The following is a 24,658-nucleotide window of genomic DNA, read 5'->3' on the forward strand; positions in this document are numbered from 1 at the left end:
GCCTCACCGTGGGCTTCACCACGGGCTGCCGGGGAATCTCTGCTCCGGTGCCTGGAGCCCCTCCTGCCCCTCCTTCTGCACTGACCTGGGGGGCTGCAGGGTTGTTGCTCTCACATATTCCCACTCCTCTCTCCTGCTGCAGTTGCTGTTGTGCATGTTCCCACATAGAAAATTAAATATGTTACCACCATCGCAGGTGGGCTTGCCCTTGGCCAGTGGAGAGTCCATCCTGGAGCCAAGCCAACTGGCACTGGCTCCATTGGCCATAGGGGCAGCTTCTAGCAGTTTCTCACAGAAGCCGCCCCTGTAGCCCCCCCAGCTGCTACCAAAACCTTGCCGTGCAAACCAAATACACACTGTAACTCTTTCTCAGGTTTTCTTATGAAATATCCATTCATATTTTCAGGCATTCTGGAGCTGAGATAAATTAAAAGGATAGGGTACCACTTTTATGGCTTATGCATGCATGCAGTGACAACAGCATTTATATGTGGTGTTATGACTAAGGGTAAAACCTCTCTGGAGAACATTTGTCTACATTATCATAGAGTGAAGTATGATAGATAACATACCTTGATGAATAAACCATTATAAGTAATTAATCTTTCTTTCTTCTATTTGCCAAACACTGCAACATAGCTTTTAAAAACATTGAGAGATATTTCTACTGAGAAATGAAAACTGTGAAACAGATTATGAGCTAAGTGACAAATTTGTCATCCTCACACAGATACTTGATGCATATACTATTCTGTATAAGAGCAAAACAACCATTTATGTAAATAAGGTGAAATAGCCTTTACATGAAATGAAGTTGCAGATCAGAGGTCTTAGAACATTCGTGATTTCGTCTATATGAAAGCCTTAACATTTGAAATGATGTCCAAATATGAACATTTGATTACTGTACTTCACCATCTAATGTTACTCTAGTAGAGCAAGATGACAAAATATCTAAAGAATTTGTGTATTTCAAGGTGCTTTCAGTTCTTTTTATGTATGTACAAAAATATATTCATCTAACATGTATTAAGGATTTTAATAAATGCTTGAAAATGGATTTCTTAATATGCTCATTAGGTTTCTGAGCCTGCTAATTCTTTAAGGAAATGAAGAAAAAATAATGAAATGATGTTACACAGGTACTTAATTTTTTTTATCTCTGATACTACTCTGGTAATTAATGTCTGATTTATGCAAACTAGACGATATCTCTTACTGGACACATTACTGTCAAGAAAATATTACTTGCCTTAATTATCAGTAATGAAGCAGGGATAAGCTGCTCACTTAGATATAATATATCTAATGACCTTTTCAGCTAGAGGTTATGATGAAAGGTATCAGTTTCACAAATTATGCCTCATTCAGTTTCTGGCCTTTGTCTAGATTAATGTTTTGAGGATGAGTTTTAAAGTCAGACATAAATTGTGTTTGGTGTTTAAAATTGATTTAGTGTCTTGCTTTTAGTACATCATTTTCTCTCTTATAAATTACACTAAGCCTCATTTTTATCTTCATGTTTTGTTATGAAAGTCAATAGTTAAGTCTAGTCTTGTCTTATTAACTACTGCTGTATATTTTGACAATCATAACCAGCAGAGGAAAGCTTAAATAAGCATTTTAATATGAAGCTGTATCATGATTTTTAAAAAGCTTGTCTTCAATTATGTTTGTTTTAAAAAACTTTTTGATCAAAGTTTTTTTTTCCTGATTCTTGACATATAAACCGATTAAAAAACATAACCTATCTTAACTGTTATTCTAGTTAATATCATTAGGACTTAAATGGGTAAAGTTAACCGTGTTCTACTTTTTCCTTAATTTGCCTTCTACAATGTGATCTACTCAATAGTATCTGATTAATTGTATAACTGTGATAGCTTTTATATACAGTGAGTATGTATAGGAAGTATTTCTCTGTGTCCTTAACGACTCAGATCCAAATGGATTTCCACTGATGTCGTCTATTCAGTGAGCAATTTGAGTCTGTGACCTAAGTGTAATTCAGATTTTTTTGGCTGACTCAGCAGTGACATCAAGAATGAATCTAACAGTCCATTTACTCTGAAGGCTAAAACGGTGCAGTGATACTTAGATTTTAAAATTTCCATGTACATCAGTAGCTTTTAGAAAATAAGTTCTATTTTGTTCTCCTCTTGTGACTAATTCTGTAAGAATCCAGTCATATTGTGTTGCTTCTACATCCAGCATACTGGGGTTTGGGCATTTCGATGTAATTTAGGAAAACATCCATAATAAAGGGTCAGTTATGTCTATACTGATATAAGAAAGGAAGATGTAGCATGATCATACATCAGCTCAATGTGCTACTTATTTACCATTTAGAATTGTGGTTGATCTGCACATAGTAAGCAATATGTCCATGGATCAATTTAAGCAGTGTCAACCTTCAGTCCTACAGCCAGCATTTGACTTGCTTCCAGTATAGTCTATTGAGCTCCCATAAATAACTAAACCCATGATGGTAGTTAAGATGGATGTTCCTTAGGTCTCAGCTCGGTTTTGAAACCACTCTTCAGTCTTCTGACACAGGAGTGGAGCTGACAGTCTTTAAAGACTTCAGATCTCCAATTTCCTTGGAGGAGTTAAACTCCTAGCCTGTGTCTGTGTTGACCAGGGTGTTGAGACAACTACATCTTACCTTCCTCATGGCAAAACTGTCACACCATCCTGTTCTCAGCCTGCCTCTGTGTCCTTAACACCACGAGGGAGTCAGAAAATGTTGGGCTGGCTTTTATCAGAACTCTCTTCAGTTTGGCTTGGCAGAAATAAACCTATCAATAATACAGGTGATTGCTCAGATCCACAGTGTGATTTTGAACAAAATAAACCCAACAGACCTTAGGCTAAACTGAGAGGAGGGAGGACAAAGCAAATTGTTCTTTAGAAAGCCTGAGAGATATTGAATTAATTGGTGTAGCAGGAATTAATCAGCTGGTCCTGATTCTACTTACCTCAACCAAAGAAAAGATTAAGGGCGTGATGCAGAAGGAGGCAGCCCTGTTCTTGCCATGAACACGTTTTTTAAGATGGCTTATTCCCCAGCCTGGACTGTGTGCAACCTCCTCTGTTTAGTCGAGATTCCACTGCTCTTCTGTGTGGAGAAAATAAATATTTCCACATTTTATAGTGTTGATTCCAGAGGTTTTGACAAACTGTTTGCCATCCTTTTCACAGGAAAGAGGGAGTATGATGAGTACTCAGACAAGGAACATGCTACTCTTTTTTCCTTTTCATAATAGTATATAATAGCTTTCAAAATTGTCATTTTTGTTATGTATTTTTAAAATTTTAAATGGTCACTTGGGGTTTTTTTAACATTTGGATATGTCTCACTTTTCAAAAATGTTAAGTCTAGTATGCGAACAACAAATTGTGTTTGATTTACATTTTGAACTGTTTGACAGAGTCTTATATAAGATACACTGAAAAACTTCAGTTTATTAGAGATACAACCCTTTGGACCTTGGCATTTCTTGAAATGAGGTTAAGTAATTAAACAGTAAGTGGGACCTTAACAGTGTGGTTATTAGGAAGACAGCGGCAGTAAATGTAAATTAAATCATATTCTTCTCTGTCAAACACTGTTTTATTGTGTTAACAAACAATGAAGAGAGGAATTAAATTAAAGTATAGCTACAATGAATTTAAGTGTTATCAATAGCGTGTCAAAATGAGTTGAAATCATTCGTATGACTAAAGGAGAACTTAAATATATTCAAAACCAGAGCCAATTTTTTAGAAGACTGTAAACAGAGTGGGAAGAAACAAAGGTATTAAAAAAAAAAATCAAAACCAACTTACCCAGTGGAATAAATTGAAAAATTGTTGGAGACACTGGATGAACTGAAAAATAATTTGATAAGTGGTAACTTAATAATTAAGTAGTTAAATACTTAATGTGAGAATGTGGAAATACCAAATACATCAAATCATTTTAAATAATGTAAGTAAAAGGAAGCACCTCTAATAATATAAAGCCATTTATCTCAGTTCCTTACACTGCTTGAAAAATACTTCATTCAACTGTTTTTCAACTTCTTACATCAGCTGCTATGCGTTTTTACTCCTTCGCATCTCCTTAAATTGTAAAACTGCCAAAATTAACAAAAATATTATTAATTAATTCAGTGATGGTAATTTAAGGTAGGTGGCATGAACATTCACTAGTGAGGAAGTAAATTGCCTAATGTGTTTGTCGATCTAAAAAGCTCATGTAAACTCCCAGTCTGTATGGAGGATTCATTTTTTTTCCCCCCAGATAACTGTAATATAAATTATTTTGCATTTATGTTCTTAGTTCCTTGTACTAGGGTTTCAGCAAAAGGTGGCATTAATTGGCTTGGACCAGTGCTTGAAAAGATGTATGAAGGTATTCTGATCACTGCTCCAAATTAAAGCCTAATTAATTGATTACATTTGGATTTACAAACCAAAGTGCATGGACTCTAAAATCACTGTGAAAAACCCCTGCAAAGCATTTTCCAGTTGAGTTTTTCATTAATGCAACAACAATTCTCTTCCTCTTGAGCAGTCCTGTAATCCTGGTACAGTTTAGGTATCTCTTATTGGTAACGTGTCTGATTAAAAACAGTAAAAATACGTAGAGATAGCAATAGGGTATTCACGCTGTAATCTTTCCTTCAGCATGAATTGCAGAAAATTCTTACAGCTGTACCTGTGAGTCTTGCATGGAAATGGCTCTTGGACCTTTCTCAAGATTAACCTCATGGAAACTAGTCTGCCACCCGGGGCTCTCTGCTAGGCACAAATGTAAGCTTCATGAAACCCTTCTGCAGAACATTTGCTATGCCTTGCTTCAGCCCTGCTTCACACGCCAGGTACAAAACGCAATTGCAGACCAGACCAGATAAACATTGAAAACTCTCACTGTATTATTAGAAACTTGAAGGAACCTATGCTTTTCATGTAGTTACATTGGATGACTGTTTTATCCACTCCAGCTCCAGCATGGTGTATGGAGTGTAGGTTAAATAGCCGCTAATATCTAACTAAATTAAATATTCTCAACAAAACCTGACCTTAAGGTAAAAGTCACAGTGATTCATTCTCAACTGGCCTCAATCTACACCCCTGCCTGTGCACCCAGAATTAACCACAGAACTCCTGCTGATGTTAAAATTAATTTAAATGTAAATCTAGATTAATCCCAGATTTAATCCAATCCTCCACATGTTGCACATTACATACATTCTGCTTTTACAATACCATCCTGACACCTAGGTCTATAATTTTACTCCAGAAAAAAATATTTGCGAGATTAATGGACTATTTAGTAGTCCATAGAACCACATAAGTAAAAAATTTAGACTTTTGCTGCTGAACAATAACTTTACAAGGCATTGTTTTAACTGTCATTTCTGTTTACTTGAAAACAGAAAAAATGGAGGAGTGATAGTAATAGTATGCACCCCAAAGAAGAAAACATGAAAATGAAATATCATATCAGAAAGGAACACATATAATAATGGGATTGAACTTGTGGATGTGTTTTAACCTCTATAATATTACTTTGAAATCCTTGAAGTGTGATTATATAGTGACAAAAATGATGGCGACATTAAGTGATTGCTTTATGAACCAGAGCTGCAGCAATAGGCTCTGTTTACATATGTATTAATAGCATAGAGATATGTGAAAAAAAATCCTAAAATTTTGAAAATCCCTTCAATATTAGTAGATTTAATATCATGTGGAAGTCCTCAGTCATTGTAGTTGAAAAAATGTACATAAGTTTCTGATTTTCTGGAATTTTGTTACATATGTTTTCAAGTCTATCTTCTAAATATTTTAAATGTTATTACAGCACTGATTAAAATATACCCCAAAGTTATTTAGTTAGGTGCTTTCCAAATTATAAAATAAATTATATCATGAAACATTCTTATTCTCATGATTACTTCGCAATAGTAAGATAGTAATGTTTTGGAATATTGCATTTCACTGGTACCTTTATTGGATTTTAACCTGGTTTTTACTGTAAAGCACTATCTTGCATACTCAGATACTCACATACATGCTAGTAAAATTTCATACTTTAAAAATTTGGTATTATAGTAACCACAGGTAGAAATACAGCAAAGATCTGCTTGGTTTAATACTGCTAAGAGAAAAAGGCTGGGAATGATGAATCATGAAATTACAAAATACATGTAAGATAGAATTTTAGAAGGTAGTTAAGTAACAGAAATGGGTTCAGTCAGGGCTTCATATGCTACTTCATTTTAGAAAAAGAACAACTAAAATAAGCTGGTACTAGCAGTATGTTCAGGTTGATTTCAGGATCAGTGAAGCAATGCTACAATAAAGTATTACTAAAACCAACTTAAACTTAGTTTCAAGATTTACCCGGAGCATAGTGTTATTTTTAGGAAGGGAATAATACTCAAAATTTGAAATCGAATGACAAAATAATATATATGACACGTGATACTAAATGAAGTTAGTGGAAACAGTAAAAAATCACCCTTTAATCTAGAAGGTATTGGAAACAAATTGGGTTTATGTAAGTAAAGTAGCTTGTATAAATGAAAATAGTGGTCTAAATTACACCAGAGGATAATGCTGATAATTTTGTCAGATATCTTTCCATTCCTAATAATCTTTTCTGTGATATTACTTGAAAATATTAAGAAATGTTGGAGTAAGATGTTGTTTTGGTTGCTCGTGTAGGGGTTTGTATTTCTCAACAGTTCAAAAAAGGAATCAAAAATTCTTCAAATACCAATTAAGGTCTCCAGCAGAAATTTTACATCAGTCCTTTGGCTTCATTTAGCTATATATATATATAGTTTTCTTAAAACTGCCGGAGTAAAAAAAAGTCTCATCTGCTTTACCTCTCAAGATATATGCTGTGAAACTTCTATTTAATTTTGTCTTCAAAAGTTAAGTACATATGGGTTTTCCAGGATCTCTTCCTCTCTTAGCCATAAAGATTAGGAGAAACTAAACTTTGCAGTATATCTGTGAGATGTGTTATGTTCCTGATTGTACGGGAGGATTAATAGTTTGTGTTCTACTGTCCTTGTTTTCATAATCATATCTTAGTGGTGAAGTCACACAAATTTGATCTGTAATACAGGAAAGTCATAAATGCTGACGTTTAACCTGAACCAGTAAGCAAACAAACCAAAGGAAAACAAAAAAATTAACCAAACCCAAAAAAACCAAACAACAAACACCTCTGCATTCTTTGACTCTCCATGCCACATTCTGAGGCACCAGGTCTGAAAAGAAGCTATCTGCAGGTCATCAGAAGTTACCTTCACAGAGGAATACACAGCAGGACCTTCTATTCTGTTGTTTGCCACAGACAGGGGTGGACTTGACAGGTTGTTGTCGGAAAACTGGGCCTTTCCATTTATCCAGCTGAATGCTTTGTATTTCATCAGCACATGGGGGCTTCAAAATGCTGCCAGTGTGTTTGTCCATCTCAGGATGTGAGTCTTTCTGGCTGGTGCCAATTAATTTAACCCATGATGTAGCAAATGAATTAAATTGTAATTTCTACCTAGTTTTCCATGTTGGTGGAAGATTCCAAGTTGGAGGTGGAGGTGGGTTGGAGGAGGGTATTATAATAGAAGATACATGAAAATGCACATAAACATTTCCTAAGTTCAAAGGAAGAGCCAGTATGATGAAAAACCTTGCATCCTCAGTACTCTTCATGGAACATTGCATGGGTTGTAGCAATAAAATGGTCTTGCCGCAGAGATTTCCATTCTAAATAGACATGGAGCTAAGAAACAGCTTACAAATGTGGAGACACAGAATAGTAGTGAGACAAAATTTTTCCAGAGTTCGTGTTTGCAGAGCTAGGAACTAAACCAGGAACTTCTCAGGGCGTGTCTAATTAATTCGTAGGAAAAAAACCCAGTCTTTACTTCCTATTGCGCTCTCGTGTACTTTAAGTTCCCCAGCAGTGGTTGTATGTTGTATATTGACATCAAAGCTTTTGAAAGTTGTGCAAGAGCCAAAAAACCTGTATTTAGACTGAACCAGTAAGCCATGATTTCTTAAGTCTAAAAATGCTTCTAAAAGCAGCTGTATATTATTTGGCGGGACTCTTCCTTTACAACTAAATGCATCTAAAGCATTTCAGTTTGGCATCAATTAAAAGTGTGTTTACACGAGCTACAGAACGATCCTGTTTAATTCATTTTCCCTTATGTATTGTATCAACAGCAGGGAGAAGTATCTGTGGAACTGTTTTGTTAATTTAAAAAAAAATCCCAAATACTTTTTTTCCCCCAATATTATACTGTATTAGTTAAAGCCTAAAATGAAAGTGTGCTTCACTGGTGCCATATTAATGATACCTTTATGACTACATATACTTAAAAATATAAGTTTAAAAGGGTATTGGTTAAATATTTTAAATAAGTCTTTATAATATCGTTCGAGCAATGTCAAATACAATTTTTATTTTAAAAGATTTTGTTGGAATTTAGTCTTTGAAAATATTAATAACAGCTTACAGCAGGTAGGCTATAAAATAACACTGTATGCTGTCTATTTAGTTTCTGGTTGAAAAAGCACAGCAGTACTTTAGTTCATTACCTTTGAAAAAAACAGTAACAAGATAATACAGCTGCCTCTGATTAAGATGTAAATTCTTTCTAATTAGAATGTAAATTCTTACATTTAAATGAAGACATCAATTGTCAGGATGCCATATGATATCTTATTCCACCTTGCCTGAATGAAGCCCTCAGTGTTCATCTATGGCACTAAAATAGTTTTGCAATCCCTTTGTTCTCTGATTCTTGTAATATTCTCTCTTCATGTTCCCTTTACACATTGCTTTTGTTTGTTTTCCCCCTGCATCTGATATTGTTGTGTCTTGGGATTTTGCAGAAATTTGGAATGAAAATTGAGTTCAGTCAGTGCCAGTATTTGCTTGTGCCTCAATTACTTCTGCTGAATTTTCCTCAATGCAAATCAGGCAGGTTGCATAAAGTGGTGCATGTATTTGAAATAATTAATTTTCCGTAAAATGATGGATCAAGTCCAATCAACCTTCATGAAATCTAAATAAAAGAATAGAGAATTAGAAATTAATTAACATTTTGTGTTGCTAATACTTTATTATGCAGTCTAAACTATAAATAATAGGTAAGTTTCAGGTTTTAGCATAACTTTTTATTATGAACTGTTGATGATAACCTTTGACATAATTATCTTGTTACTATATATCAGTATATTAACCTAAATTTAATGCCATACAAGGCATTGTAAATTCATAATATTTTAAAGTAGAAAATTACAAGATACAGAGAGTTTAAAAATTGACCCATTATTTATGTGTATATGTAAAACTCTTCTGCAGAGTTAAGGCAATATATGTGTCCACCAGTTGATTTTAAAGTGTTTATTAAGCCAGGTCATAATACTAAATCTTGTTGACTGAGAACATATCCTTGGATTTTTTTGTTGGTTGGAAGCCTGGTTTTAATCAAATACCTGTGTAGGAAAAGTTTACATTCTTCTTACAAACACATGCCTTCTGTTGCATTCTTCTTTTCCCCATTTTTAAGGTGTGTTAACTTTCAGTATGTATTTTTTATGGAATGTTTCATAAAATTCTCTGCATATCAGACCTGGTCATAGGCAGTGACACCATTTTTGCTAAAACAACATAAATCAATTTAAATGGCAAAAGATAATTAGATATGTATGTGTTGTGTAAGTATTATTCATAATGCCTTTATGTACAGAAAGGTATAATTATGACCAAATTGTTAGTAGTAATAATATGATGATTCCAGCTTGACTGATACGCCTGTATCAGAGATTTACTTAAAATATTAAATGTAAAGATCAGAAAAGTTGAGTGCAGTTTTTAAAAGTTAGAAAACATTCTCATAACAATAGTTAACCCTGCTGTTAGCATCATTTATAGTTTAGCAGTGCTTGCCATAAAATCTTTCATTAAGGATATTGCACTGTTTTTTTCCAACTGAATTGTGGCAGGTGTCGCTTTATTAACAAACACAAAGACTCTGCTTGTTTGTTAGGAGAGTCATAAAAGAGACTTTAGTGTTGGATTTCTTGAAGTTGTCACAAGCAGAAAGGCTCAATACATTAGAAAAACGTGACTTACTGAACAAGGTTATGTTATTTGCTTTTCTCCTTTTACCCCTAAGTATAGAATTTTCTTATAAAGTCCCATTTTAATACACCTATAACAATCTTATCAAAGCATAAAGTTAAACACAGTCTTCCTAATCTCTTTTTCTTAGTTAGGACCTATAAAAAATTACTGTAACTTCAAATTATAAGTTCAAATATACCATTCTTACCCCTGAGAACTGCAAAATAAGCACAAAAAGTGATTATATTCCCATGAAATAATATATTTAATGTAAACATATTCCATGTAAATGGTAGATCAGTTTGCACACAAGTAGCTTTGTGTCAGTGAGGAACTAAACTGCATTAAAGTATTTGTAGCATCAGGCCTTATTACATATGCATATAACTTTTACAATTCACAAGAGTTAGGATATCTTATGCATAATATTAGATGCTGAAGTATTCTCAAGTAGAGTATTAATAAATGTGGGTTTCTCAAGTTATTCTGGTAGTTTCAGCAAAAGAGAGATTCAAAAATAGGCTGCATAATGTATTGTCCAGTGTCTATCTCAGTGCTGTCATTTAAGAGAATACTGGTTAAATACACAAGTATTTTCTGAGGAGAGCTTACTCTGAAATTCTGGAGGACTTTGTCATCCTCATGTCAACTTTAGAAGAAAATTGAAATAAGCGTGAACCTCTACCGTTATGAAGCTTTCATATATATATATATATATATATTCCTTTAAAAAACATGTACTAAACCCGATGCATTTTGTTAAAGGGAAGAACATGCCATGATCTTGAAGAAACTCCATTATTTCAGTTGGGGCTAATCAATACCAACTAAGTATTAAGAAATCCCCCAGTTTTCACTGTGTTGCAGAGAAAACATATTACTCTGTCTTCTAGGGTGATTATATTTCTCTGTCTTTGCGTGTGTGCGTGTGCATTATATATATTCTAGGATGCTTTGGATGCTATATTCATATTTATACTATTCCAAACAGGATTAGTGTCATGTTTCATAATATAGCTAATAATTCTCTTAGTGGGTGAAGAGAACTCTGATCAGTTTGGCCTAGATAGTGAAAGTGGTAGGAAGTAAGATACTTTCATTCAACTAGACTAACATCCAAGAAACATGATATAGATAATAGTAATGAAAATAAATCTGTGTGCTCAAACATTTCCATATGTAAAATGAGCTGAAAGACTACAGAAACTGAGCAGATTCTAGCCTTTGAGGAGATTTGTTAGAGAAATAGCAAATAGCATCATTTACTCAAGTATTCCCTCTGTTGCTTTCTTCCCTCAGGATATCCTATGGCGTATTTATGAAACAAAGAATTTTACAGATCATCTTCACTTGCTGTTTTAATATTATTTTAAGTATTTTTCTGAATGAGGGGAGCAGACAGTAAAAAACAGGTCCAATAAACAATCGAATTATTCACTTTCAGATTTTCTTTAACCACTTAATCTGTACCCAACCCCCTGATGCTTTTGGTTTGGAATACACAGTAAGATGATGGTGGTATACTTCCTTTGCTGCAACACACTGATTTGTCCTATACGACTTCCTCCTTGAATTTGTATTTGGGGCCTTTATTGTCTTTTGCTTCATTCTGTATTTCACTCAGTATTTTTCTCTTGCAAAAAAAAAAATTGCCTTCCATTCACAGTTCATTCTGTTCATCAGTCTGACCAATACGACAATTTCTCATTCATCATCGACATTGTAAATCACATCTCTAGAGCATTCTTGCAATCCAAGCCTGTATTAGTTCTTTTTCTGTGAAAGGAATCCCAGACCATCCTGTTCCCTGAGAGGATTTACTGCTGTTATCAACAGGACTGCTTAAAGTGTGACCTTAATAAGTTTGTGGAAGTAATCTTATTTATGTCCTGCCATTAACTAATATAGTTTTCACCTTCAGTAAGTTCTAGAATTGATCTGCCTTTTGTGGCTAGCCTATAGTCTCTATTTTTATATGCTGATATGTTAAATTTCCTGATGAATCGAATCTCAGCTGTAATTACAGTCTTCACTGAATACCTCGGTAGGATGTGTCAGCAGAGAAGGTGAATTACATTCTGAATTATACCAGGTTCATATCTCTCACTCTCTAATACTGTCTCTCACAGACATATCTTTCTCAGTTCTGCCAGAAATGTTCATCGGTTATTGTCTTGTCTTGTGTTGGACATTTCCTCTTTATGTGATATTTTTAACTATTCCTAACATGGGGAGAGAGTAGCTCTGTAACAATAGCTCTGTAGTTAAGTTTGATGTGGTCCCCTTGCCAAGGGAAAGTACCTCTTTTTTCCCCTCTACCTTTTAAAATTATTTTTTAGTATATTACATTAGGAGGGCCGTCATGAGGGCTCGGTTCCAAAGGCATAAATATCTTTTACATGACTCAGCACCATCAAAGTCAGCTTCTTCACATTGTCTATATTAAACCCTGATGTATTGCTATAAAAGTCCAGCAAGCTATTGCAATTTTATGTGTAAATCAGATTAGATTTCTTTTGCCTCCTGATGTTATTTTGCCACTACTTAAATTGGTAAGAGAACTGTGTGGAGCAGAGGTGTCATTGCAATCAATTTTTAGAACACAACCTAAACTTTGGGTTGAATGTCAGTCTACCTGCAGATAATTTCGAGAAGGATGTTCTGAGTTTTGAAATGTTTAAATACTCCATGAAACAGTTTTACTTGTCTCCAGCAAGTAACAGCAAGGCAAACTGCCAGAGTTTATTGTACTAATCATTTGTCTCTACAGTTGGGGAGGAAACAAAGACATTCTGCCATATTCATGGGGAAACATCTGCCCTTCAAAAGAGAGAAGTCTGATTAAATAAAAGAGAATAACTTACATTGTCAGTATAACTTACATTGTCAGTATGAGGAAGAGTGTGAAATAATGACTGGGAAATTTTAGGTCAGGTGCAGGTTTTTTGTGACATTTTTGGTCCCTTTTATTATTAATCCTGCCAGTTTTTGCCAAAATGTAGGCTTAGATAAGAACTTAAGTTTAAACTTGCAGTATTAGCTAGACCTGCCAAAGACGTCTGAAAGATTCAAAACTAAACAATTAAAAAAATCATTCACTATGATCTTTGTAGCAGGATTCCCATTACAAAACAATGAAGTAGTACCTTTTCTTGTTCCACAGTCACAAGAGGAAAACCTTTTCCCTCACATACTGTATTATGCAAGACAAAATGAATTAAATGCATGTTTATGATAATTGTGTTATTCATTTTACTTAGAAGTGGAGAGGTGATGGAATGAGAAACAAATATTTTGAATAGATGTTTTTGTAAAGTAAATGAAAGCGGGGTGTATGAATAAGTCATGGTAAAAGCAGTTCACACACTTATTTTGGTCATACATAGCATTATTTTGCCTAATATGAATATTAGGTATGGCTTTTGCATATATTAGGCCCTGAATGTGTCATCAAAAAGCTGCCTTTGAATAAACTTGCTTAAATTACAGATACAAGGACCCAGTGTATTTTAAAATATGCTTTTGAAAGTATGCAGAGTAGAAGTGACACTGAAACATTTTCCATACATCTATTAATTTCATTTGGTTTGTTAATTTTTAGAAGTTGAGCAATGGCTTCAAAATTGTGTATAATAATGATCAGTATTAAGTCGTAGAAGGTGGGGGGTTTGCTCTTATCTTAAAGAGAGAGCCACTTTAGTAATATAGCTTCTACTAAATGTGGATATCCATCACTAACTTCCGCACTACAGTCAACCAAACTTAGCCCATCAGCCTGCATTACTACTGTAAAAAAGCAATTGCAGCTTTAGGCATTGAAAATAGAGAATTTTCTCACTGAATGCTGACCTGTGTGCAGATATGTGAGGCCTGGTTTGAAGACTGCTTAGGTAGAAAACTGTATGCCTAAATCACCTTGTGAACTTTAATATGAACTGTATTTTTAACAAAGTACTTGTAATAATTCAAAAGTCTGAAAAACCCAAAGGTAAAAGCATTTCTCAGCAGGTTGATAGTACTGAGTAAATAGTACAAATACATAGACATGAGTATTTTGAGTAGGTACAAAATAAATCATTTTGTACAAAGGGGTTACGGATGGCACTTCTTTAAAATACAAGTGGACCTGTCAAAAATTATAGCCCCTAGTAGTTTATACACACAAGTTTCTAGCATTCAGATACGCAGATGCTTGATTCCTAACATTCACTAAAAAGACAGTTGAGATACATAAATGATTGCTTAAAAAGATACAAAGCAACAGAAATAAAGAACAAAGTGGTTGCATTATAGTAACATTGACTATAAACCACATATTCACATTCACCTGTAATTTGCAGTCATCCACATCTGTGTGATGCTGAGAAAATAACATCCAATTATTTTCAAGGTCCAAGTGAGAAAGGTGGTTCCCTACACCTCCTTCTGTCTCCCTTGTTCTGTGGGGTTATCTTCTTGTCAGAAATGGATGCCAGTCTTCCTACTCAAATGAGTACCCGATGGATCCTTCTACATAGATGTCCCCTTAAACTTCTACCTGATAGTATATGAAGCTTGAAGTGTTTCTTAGATATTACATGTCTTCACAACAAATTTCACAGTTCTGCGTTTAAACTTCAAATCCATTCTACTGCTCTAGCTGATAAACCTTTATTCATTCAAAACACTTCTCACAACTGGTTTTATCTTTGACATAAAAGAACAGTATGATAAAATTACTTAAAAGCAGTCTGGGCTGTTAAACTTTAGCAATTTCCATTGATGCATTATAGATACAGACTGCATTTGTTTTATTTTTAATTCTTCATTGCATTATTGATGTTTCATATAAGCATGTGTTCCCAGTGATTTCTTATGAAACTTGCATAAGTATGTACAAGAAATCAATAAAAACTTGACAAAAGCCTAATGCAATGTTATATCTAAATAAATCATTTCTGGCCCAAAACTATGTATACAGTTCTTCTATAGATTTTCGGTTTGTGTCTGTACTATCCATGAAATCAGAAGAAAACTTTCTCGTCTTTCATTTCCATAGCAGTCTGAGATTTTTTAGACTGGTTTGCTCAAATTGTTCTATTGAAGTTCTCCACTGCTCCAAGCATTTAAGCAGTCCAGCATTGTTTTGTCTATAATCTTACATAGAAAAAAAGCAGAGGAGTAAAATGTCTTTTTTACTCGTTCAGAGATCAGTCAAAGCAGAATGGGTTTAATGAAATACCTTTTCCACAATCATCTGTTATAAATTCACATTAAGTATGAGCACCTACATCCCTATGAATGTGCATGCTAGGGAGATACTTAATTGCCCAACAGCATGTTGTGTCCCCTTGTATATAAAACATAGTGTATATATACACACGCTGCTGAAGGACCTTAGATAGTGTTCATTAAATATTTTAAATAAAACTTAAATTTCTTTCACATAAATATCTTGTGTTTTAATCCTGGGTGAGTCTTAACACAAACAGACATGATCATGCAGATATACACAGTCAGATTTTAGAAGTTGACAGAATGATTCATGTATGTACAAGTTACCATATAATATAGAAATCTTTATGAAACTCTATTTTATAACCCACCTATATATGCTGAATTACTGGTCTGTAATCATTTTGCTGTTCCCTAATAAATTGCTACCATAGCAACCTCATGGTACTGTGGAACAGCATCCTCCCAGATCTAAGCCAACAATATGTATTCAGTTACAAATCAATGAAGCTATTTTAATAAAAAGTTTATAGAAATCAGTAAAGTTCATCCATTTTTTTATTCACTTAGAGGTTGTCCTTACTGACTGTTGCAGTACTAAAATTGTATGTTGGTAAGTTATATGTTTTGCACTATAGCTGTCTTTGTTCATTGTATTTATTTAATATATAGAAGGCATTAATTATAGTCCAGAAGTCCAGCTGAGAGCAATCCACTATGCAGGAAAAGGGAGATGCCGTTTTTGGAACTGAGCAACAGTAATCTGAGAAGTGCTAAAAGGTATATTTTCAGCATATCGGTTAAATATTGTTTTCTCACCTTCCCACATGCATTAAATTTCAGTTGTCAGTTTATTACCTCACTGTGGATATCTGTTAGAGTAAGAATTAAAAAGTCAATGATTGTCGTTGAAAATGAAGCTTTTTCCATTCATGGAAGCTATTTTTTCTCAAGAAATTGAGCCTGGTGACAGCAGACACCTTAGGCACAGCCACCTGAGCCATAATGCTGATCCAGAGTATTTTTCATAGATGCTACAGAGACTATTCATGAATCTATATTTTGTCTGCTTGTTGATTGCTTGACTACTCTGAGATCAGCATCTAATATGAAATGTATGATAGTTTTGAAGAGAAAATACTTTTCACTGTCTTTTGGAAGAGACCCTAGGAGAAGGAGGTGGGATACTCTGAAACAGTTTTCTTGAAGTGACTTGCATCTACCATTTGTGCTAAATTTTCAAGGAGTTCAGCTGCCATTTGTACAGACCTAAAGGCTGTATTTACAAGTAGTTAGTAACTCTTCAAAGCAATGAAATACGGCTACTTCGCATTGCCACTTTCCAAAATCTTTACCAGAAAAGCTGAATAATCTCCTATGAACACTGAAGATGCTCTTAATAAACAGGAACTATGTTAACCTGTACATTGAAAATCCGCCTCAAAACTGGCTGTTTCTTTTAGGAGCATGTGGGTGTCCCTTTTAACATCCGCATACAGCTTATCAAAATGAAGACCAAAATATATTTTATTTCAAAATAGCAAATTCTTAATGAATTTGCCTTGTCTCTTAACTTGAAGTCAAAATATAGTTGTGGGATGCTTTAAAAAATATGTTCACTTCTCCTTTTAATCTTTTGTGGTAAGGAAAAAAAAAAACTTTTTTTCATTCTTGTCTGATTTTATGCGAATTACTCCTTTCATTTACTTAAAATTGCAGGTACTTCAGCCAAACTATGCTTCTAACTTTTGATGTCATATCCACACAAAGCAATCTTTTTACTTTGTGTGTGAGATGTGACACAAGCAGGTCTCTAGAAGGACAAAGTTAATTCTCATTTCCATGGGTGTGACATAGCTGAGTGGGTGAACGCTTCTGTTTCCTTCTGTTGATGACTTCTACTGTACGTATGCTTGTCATTGCTCACAGGTCATTCATACCAAGCCTGTTTAGATGGTCCTTCCCACACATCCAGTACTGAATGAGATGCCTCTGGTTTTATTCTATTAAAATAAAGTCAGCAGAAAAATGTTCAGTGGTTACTAAACTGGCTGTGCCAAATTAATTGTGATGTTGTCAACACTTGTAATAATTTTCTGCAAGCAGTCTATTGTAATGCAAATAATGAGATTCTTTTTAAAATAACCGTAATGGGGTTTAAAATGGCAAAATTTGGCATTATGTCATATATTCTTACGCCTATGTGCACTACACCTTGTGTCTACTCTCCTAATTAGTTTTTCTTTATTTTCAAGTGTTTCTGGGAAGAGAGACGTGACAGCACCTCTGCTAGAGGAACAGTAGGCTCAGAGTGGGAGTTATCATGCCCACACATACTGCTGCTGATCCTACTTCATCCCACTAACTGCTGTATTTTCATTATAAGCTTGGATTCTGTTTCCCTCTTTTTTAGAAGGATGTTACAGTTCTTTATTCTTCACTGACAGCTGGCAACAGGTAATGCTGGCTGTTATTTTGTTCACTCTAGTCAAGCACATTCATTTCCAAGTATAACCATGTTTTGTTTGCTGTATTTTGTTCTTGGTGTGGTTGAATGCCATCCTTGGAAAGATGTGCATTGAGCTAGTATTGAATAAGTGGCTTGCCTTCGGCATTCATGAGTAAATTCTGTAGTTTTTGTTTCAAGCCTTTGACATGTCATCAAGTGTAAATCTATTCTAATGCCAAAATCCCTCTTGATGTCTGATGCCAATCAGTAGCTTTTCATCTTGAAAAAGGTAGTGAATAATTTGCCCTGTGGATATTACACAGACACCATATATGGCAAGAAGCAAAGAGAGGGGAATCCCATACCCATTTTTTAAATTCAAATAATCATGTTCAACCAGTTTGCTTTCCTAAATACCATTGGTAGTCTGGTACATTTTCTCGCTTTCAAGTGAATATTGAATACTTGTCTAATTTGCATATTTTCGATGTGTAGAAACAATATGCTCTTTCTGCTGCAGTATTTTATTTCATGAGCGGTAGCCAACATGCTGAAATATGTGAATTATATTACATTTGTTATTTTAATAGGAAGCTCAAATCTTTTACCTCCTTCAGCTTCATTAGTGTTTTTTTTATTTAAAAAAAAAAAAAGAATGAAAAGGCATTTGCTATATAGGAAGGTCAAGTTTTTCTTTGTGAATGCAGTTTGCACCCATGATTTTGAATTTCAATGAACTGTAAGCCCTAAGAGTGTTGAATTAAAGGCATAAAACACTGTCGTTCGCTCAAGAGCTCAAAAGTATGTAATTTCTTTCCTTCGAAAGGAGGCCTGCTGAAAACCTAATGAATGTGTTTATATAGTTGAATGGCACTTATATAGTTTACACTCAGAAGAAAGAAGCAAGTAGAGCTTTGTATTTAACTCCTTTTCAGTCTGAGATATTACAGGATTTTAGGATGCATGGAGACTATTTTGATTATTTAATCTGACCTCCTGTGTAATACAGGTCATAGTACTTTACACAGTACTTCCTGCATCAGGGCAGATAAATTCTTCAGCTGTAGCAAACGTTTTGTACTGAGTTTGGTTTACGCTGCCACTTTGTCCTAAATCTCAGCTTAGTAATATTAGTAATACCAGTACTGTGAAGTATCTTCCTTTTACTTTGTAATAATGTTGAACCTTTCACCCGAAGTTACTCAAAACACCTTGCATGCCTTAATTAAACTTTAAGATATCATTATTTTAAAATGACGAGTCATGTATATATTTTCCAACATAGTTATTCAGGAATAGAATTTGAACTCGTAATCTTTTGGTTTAACTTAATAAATCGTAAAAACGCTTATTAGCCGATTCACTAACCAGTGATGATTTCAAGCTGAAAAATCTAATCATAATTATAGTAAGATAATTCTGTCAGGATTAAGAATTACTTAAAACTGAAATTTAAAGATATTTGCTACTTCAACATTGGGGTTCAAGTTCTCGTTCTAAAATCTTCCGGCATGCTGCATTACGTACTTCTGTGCATGTATGGACTGCCTTCATGCATAAGAGATCCCAAAGAACTTTAACAGCTATGTTTATACAGGAAATCATCCATGTATTATTTAACTGCAGCGTTCTTTCAGGAATGAAATGCAATAGCTGTCCAAGCCCTCGAAACTAAAAGTTTATTTTGGAGAAATGGTGAATTATTTTATCCAAATAAAGTGTCTGTTAGCATTAAAGTAGGAAAAGATTAATTATTTATCAAGAGTAGGATTTTGCTAGATCAGGGTTAATAGCTGGCCTCTTCAAAAATGGACTCTCTAATACCCCATGACAGTTGAACTCAAAATCTTGTATCTCGTCTGAAAGATCCAATAGCAGGATAGATAATCTGACACCTAACTACTAAAAAGTGGCCAAATAACAATATTCCATTTTCCATTCAGTTTTCTTCCCTGTGGTAAATCAGTCACCTGCTTTCAGTTAATGTCAAGATATTGTCAGTGTTTGTTACAGTTTTGGTGTCGATATAGACAAACTTGAGATGGATTTAGCAATGAGGTGATGACTATAGCATAAATGAAAAATGCCATGTTCTAAATCTGACCTCTCTGGTAATCGTTCAGTGCTATAATTTTATAGGAAGCAATATGCAGTATCTCTCTTCACTGAAACATTTCACTATAATACTATTTTTTATGTTTGTAACAGTAGTTGTAATGGTGTAGTCAAGTAGGGACCAATGAGCCATAGGGACCCGTGAGTATACAAATACAGCAAGCAGATGTTCTTTGCTCTATCCAGACAGACACCTGGCAGAGAATAAACACGTAACATGCAAGGGAAAAAAAAAAATAGACACCAGCAACTGTAATATTAATGCCAATATTAATATTCTGCTGGGTTTTGGGTTTCTTTGGAGGGAGAGGAGTTTAAAGGATAAGCTAAATTAAGACAAAACCAGGAAAAAAGCATTGAGCACAAGAAGATGATGGCAGTGGGGCAACAGGGAAGATACCATAGATGTTAAGTGAAAATGAGGTAGGGACTAAGAAAGGGAAAAGGTTGGAGCAAAGTACACAAGGCAGAGAAATAGCGGCCAAACCTGTAGGAAGTTTTCTTATTGTCTGAATCTCCCTACTTTGGCTGCTTCTGCATCTTTTTCTACAATTTTGAGGTCTAGCTAGGTCTGGCTAGTTTATTCTTCCCTTTTTGCTCTCCCTTCTTGGGTCCTTGTGCTGTGGAATATACATGGGCCTAGCAAAAACAGTCTCTGGTTTGGCAGCTTGTCTAAAATCCAGGCTACTAATTTCAGGGGAAATATTTTTCTGTCTTTTGTGAAGGCCTTTGCAACTCCGAATGTATCTGAGGCTGTGGGTAGGAAACATTACCTCATCTGTGCTTGGCTTGAAGTTGCTAGAGTTCTCAATACCCTGAGAACTTCACTTTGGGCTCTGTACCCAAAAGAATGTCTTTCATGTCTAGTGAAAGTAAAATAGAGGAATATCAACTGCATTGTGGGTTGGACTTATTACCCAGGGAGGCGGGGGGAGGGAAGTTAGGGTTGCAATAAATCATTATTCATTGCTGTATTAAAATTATGGTTGAATCTTTGGTCATCAAGGCTGTACATAACTTTCCATTCTTGTGGCAAGCTACTGATATATAATAGCAAGGCAAAGCTGGCATGAACCTAATTCCTTCAACTTAGTTTAGCCCTGTAAGTCAGGGTTCTTTCATGCTGTTAGTAATGTGTCAGGGTGGCTTTTTCATTTAGCCTGGTGAATTTTTCAGTACTGTTTTCTTTCTGACAGAAAGGAATCTATCATAGAAATGTTCAAACCCCCTTCCTCTGTAGCTAACCTCTGATCAGAATCTTTGCTTGTAATTTCTTTTTAAAAAGTATATTGAACTGTAGAAGGCTACTTCAGTGAAGATAGACCTAAAACTTTTATGCAACAGAACTCAAGTGTGTCAACAGTAGTTAAAATGCTAGATCATCTGAGCTTTACCATCCATTTTGCCAAAAAACAGGGTAAGTTAGACTAGGCAGAAGTCTGGGTTTCTGCGGCTAGATTTCTGCAAGTATCTTGCTGGGGCACATGCAAGAGATCTCTATCATCACAGTACTGGAAAAACTGGAGTTCCTAAATCCTGGCTGAGTCCCTTAATTATTGGGCCATTCTCTGCTGGAATAATTTATTGAATAGATTTATCGGAGAACAGTGTAGGTATGTGTGAAAAGTGAACAGGGTGATAGTGACTAGGATCCAATTAAGGAAAACAAATTACCTAAATGAAGGTGTCTATGATAAGCTAGAGGCATAAGTAGTGAACACAGGAAAAAGAGAACAACCAGAGGTGATAGTTTTTGCAGTGGAAAGGTGGATTACATATAGCAGGATTATGGTAAGAGTGTACTATTAGATTTCATTGGGCTGGAAGGTTTCTGTAACTATTTTACAAGGTTTGATTGAATTAAAATATATATTAATCTTCTAGTTCCCACCACCATATAAAAATAATTCGATAAATAACAGCTAATTACTTTTTTTTAACTTATTCTTAGCATTCGATCATCAAACAAAACTACTTTCCTCAGTCCAGAGGTCAGATTCAAAATACAGGTTACCACTTGTAATCAGGCTTGGGTTCTCAAAAGCCCTCACCTTGCATTGCTAAGTGACTGTGATGAAGCTGGAGTCAATGAAACTGGGCATGGACATAATCTGAAATCTGGATGTAAATGTTTTGTTTAGATTCTTTCATTTTCCCCTGTACGACTGCAGGAAAAAGACACGCTATGAAAGCCTGTGGTCTCCAGGAACACTGCTCTGCTGCTAAAATCAATTATAGGGAATGGTTGCCGGGCAATCAGCCATCAAGTAAACTGAGATCTCTTAGCTTTCCCATACTTATCTTGATTAATGATTTAGCTAGTCATAAAATACAGTGTATTTGTAATTTAGATAGAATACTTAATGTTTTTCAGGGGAAATAAAAAATGTGTCTCATCTGTAAAAGCCTTTCTTCTGGTTGAAATAGGCTGTAATTAATAGTATAAATAAAATCAAATTGATATAAATCTCTAGTATGTTTTAATGGCAAAACTTTTTATGTTTACCATGACAAATAATACAGAAGGTACCAAACTTGTCTTCGATTGACACTTTATGAATTTTTAAAAAAAAAACAAAAACTTACCTGCTTCTCAATTATTTGTTTTCAGCATAGCAAGGTCTGATCCAACTTTGATTATCATTCATAGGTGGCTTTCCATGTGCTTGCATAGCACACGGATAGAGTCTGAGAGTCAAATGCTAATCAAAAAAGCCAAAATATCATGTGATAGGAAATATTTCTCAAATTTCCTCTTTGGTTTAGCCACATAGTATCTAAGTATCATATCAAATAGCAAAATACAAAGCAGAGACATTCTTTCAAAATGAATAGTAATATGCCAAGGTAATGCCTTTGGTGTTTGGTATTCCATCTGAACAAATGTAAAAGGCAAAGCCAAAGCAATCTTTACCAAGTTCTATAAATATACTAACAGATAGAAGAATGGTAGCCACATACATGAGACAAATTGCCTTCAAAACGTCCATGTAAATTTTCCCACAAAAATATGAAAGTGACATTCATTCACAATGTCAGAAGAATATTATTTTTATGCTTTAGCTCTACAGGCTTAACACATGCACTAACTTCTTTATGATTTGTTCTATCTTAGGGCTATTTTCAGTGTAATCTTTTTATGGGGCTATATTATGTATAAAAATATAGTTTTCTTGACATAAAACATATGTTCATAGGACCATAAAAATGCTCCTTCTTTTGGGTGCCCCAGACCATTAATAATATCTAAATTTTTAAAAGAGAAAACATTTTATTTCAAAGTTGGGAAAAGAGTTTCAAAGTTACCTCCTTTTTTAAATTATTCTTTCTTCTTAGAGACTAAGAACAAAGTTTAGCTAGTGCGTAGCTTAGGTAACTGAGTTTTAGCTGGATGCATTCATACTATCACAAGAATGCTACACCTATGTAATGCAAACAGGTACATGTATATATCTGTTGATGATATATATGTGTGTGTATATATATATACACACAGTCTTTTTATAACCTTCAGAAAAAAGATTAACTAAGTCATTCAGGTTTGGGTCTTTTGTACACTTATGAGAATTTTCTGTTTATAGATCTGCTTCCTTAAAAAATGTCAGATGTTTTGCAAACACATCTTTTTTGTGAAATAATTGCAACTGAAGTGGACAATACGCTGAAGAAAAATGAAAAAATGAGAAATAAAAAAAACCAAGTAGGCAATGATTTTCATGTATTTCTTAATAATTAAACAGTTAAGTACTGTGTTATGACTCATAAATTAAAAATCCTTAATGGTTAATTCATCCTATACAGAGGATAGGTACTGAACATCTTAAAAAATCAACATCTTTCCATTATCAAGTATGTAACAAGCTTCAGAACAAGCAGTAGTAGAACTACCTGATAGCTTTCAGGCAGGTAGTAGTAGTGTTGAGTTTGAACATCAGTGAAGAGCAATTCCGAAGTTCTGGCTTTGATTTTCCTTTTTATAACACTCAGGATCAGAGGAAATACTCATTTTAATATTACAGGTGCCCCCTAATTTCATGTAAGGAGATTTTCATTTGACATTCATCAAAGAAGATCTATTACTATCTTATGAGTTAAATTCTTATCGTTTAGTGTTTTCACTTTTCTCCATTATTAACCAAAGAAGTTGGCCAAGATAGTTCCAGCTAAGAGGAAAAGTCAGTAATGAAGTCAGGAGTTTCTCAGTACTCTTGTTCAACTGATAACAAAATGACATAGTATCTTCTTTAATTCTGCTTTTCAGAGGGAAAAAAGAAACTGTGCCTTCTTTATAAATAAACTGGTTTTGGTTTGCATCAAGGAACGTCTTAATTCTTTGCTCTTTTTGCCTTTATGAGTAAAGGTGGTAAAAAGAGCATCTTAACACATCGAGAACACATCCAACTATTTGAAAATATTTATCATTCTAACTATACTGAACTCTATATACAAACAAATATTTAAAAAACAACCTGCAGTCCTTTTTGCTTAACATCTCTTTCACTGAATTCACATCTTGTATACTGCATGTCTCATATATCTACCTGCTTATACTGAAAAGGGGAGTGGTGTTTAATGATCATTTAATTAATACTTTATTCAGTGAACATGATCTAAGAAATAAATAACAAAAGCATCACTGAGCTATGTTGGAGTTAAGGATTGTGTACTTACCTTCAAGAAATTGCAGAACTTTTGAGTCAAAGCGGTGCAGCTGTGGAACCTGTTTCATCCTCTCTTAATGA

The 24,658-nt window shown here is 34.5% G+C and overlaps 1 protein-coding gene across 2 annotated transcripts in view; it reads left to right on the forward strand.

Moving 5' to 3' along the window:
- The window catches only part of ELP4 (elongator acetyltransferase complex subunit 4), a 149,968-nt gene that overhangs the window by 96,220 nt on the left and 29,090 nt on the right, over positions 1–24,658 (forward strand). The gene's annotated exons all lie outside the window — the stretch shown is intronic.

This window comes from Falco cherrug, chromosome 10, assembly GCF_023634085.1.
Source record: "Falco cherrug isolate bFalChe1 chromosome 10, bFalChe1.pri, whole genome shotgun sequence".
NCBI lineage: Eukaryota > Metazoa > Chordata > Aves > Falconiformes > Falconidae > Falco > Falco cherrug.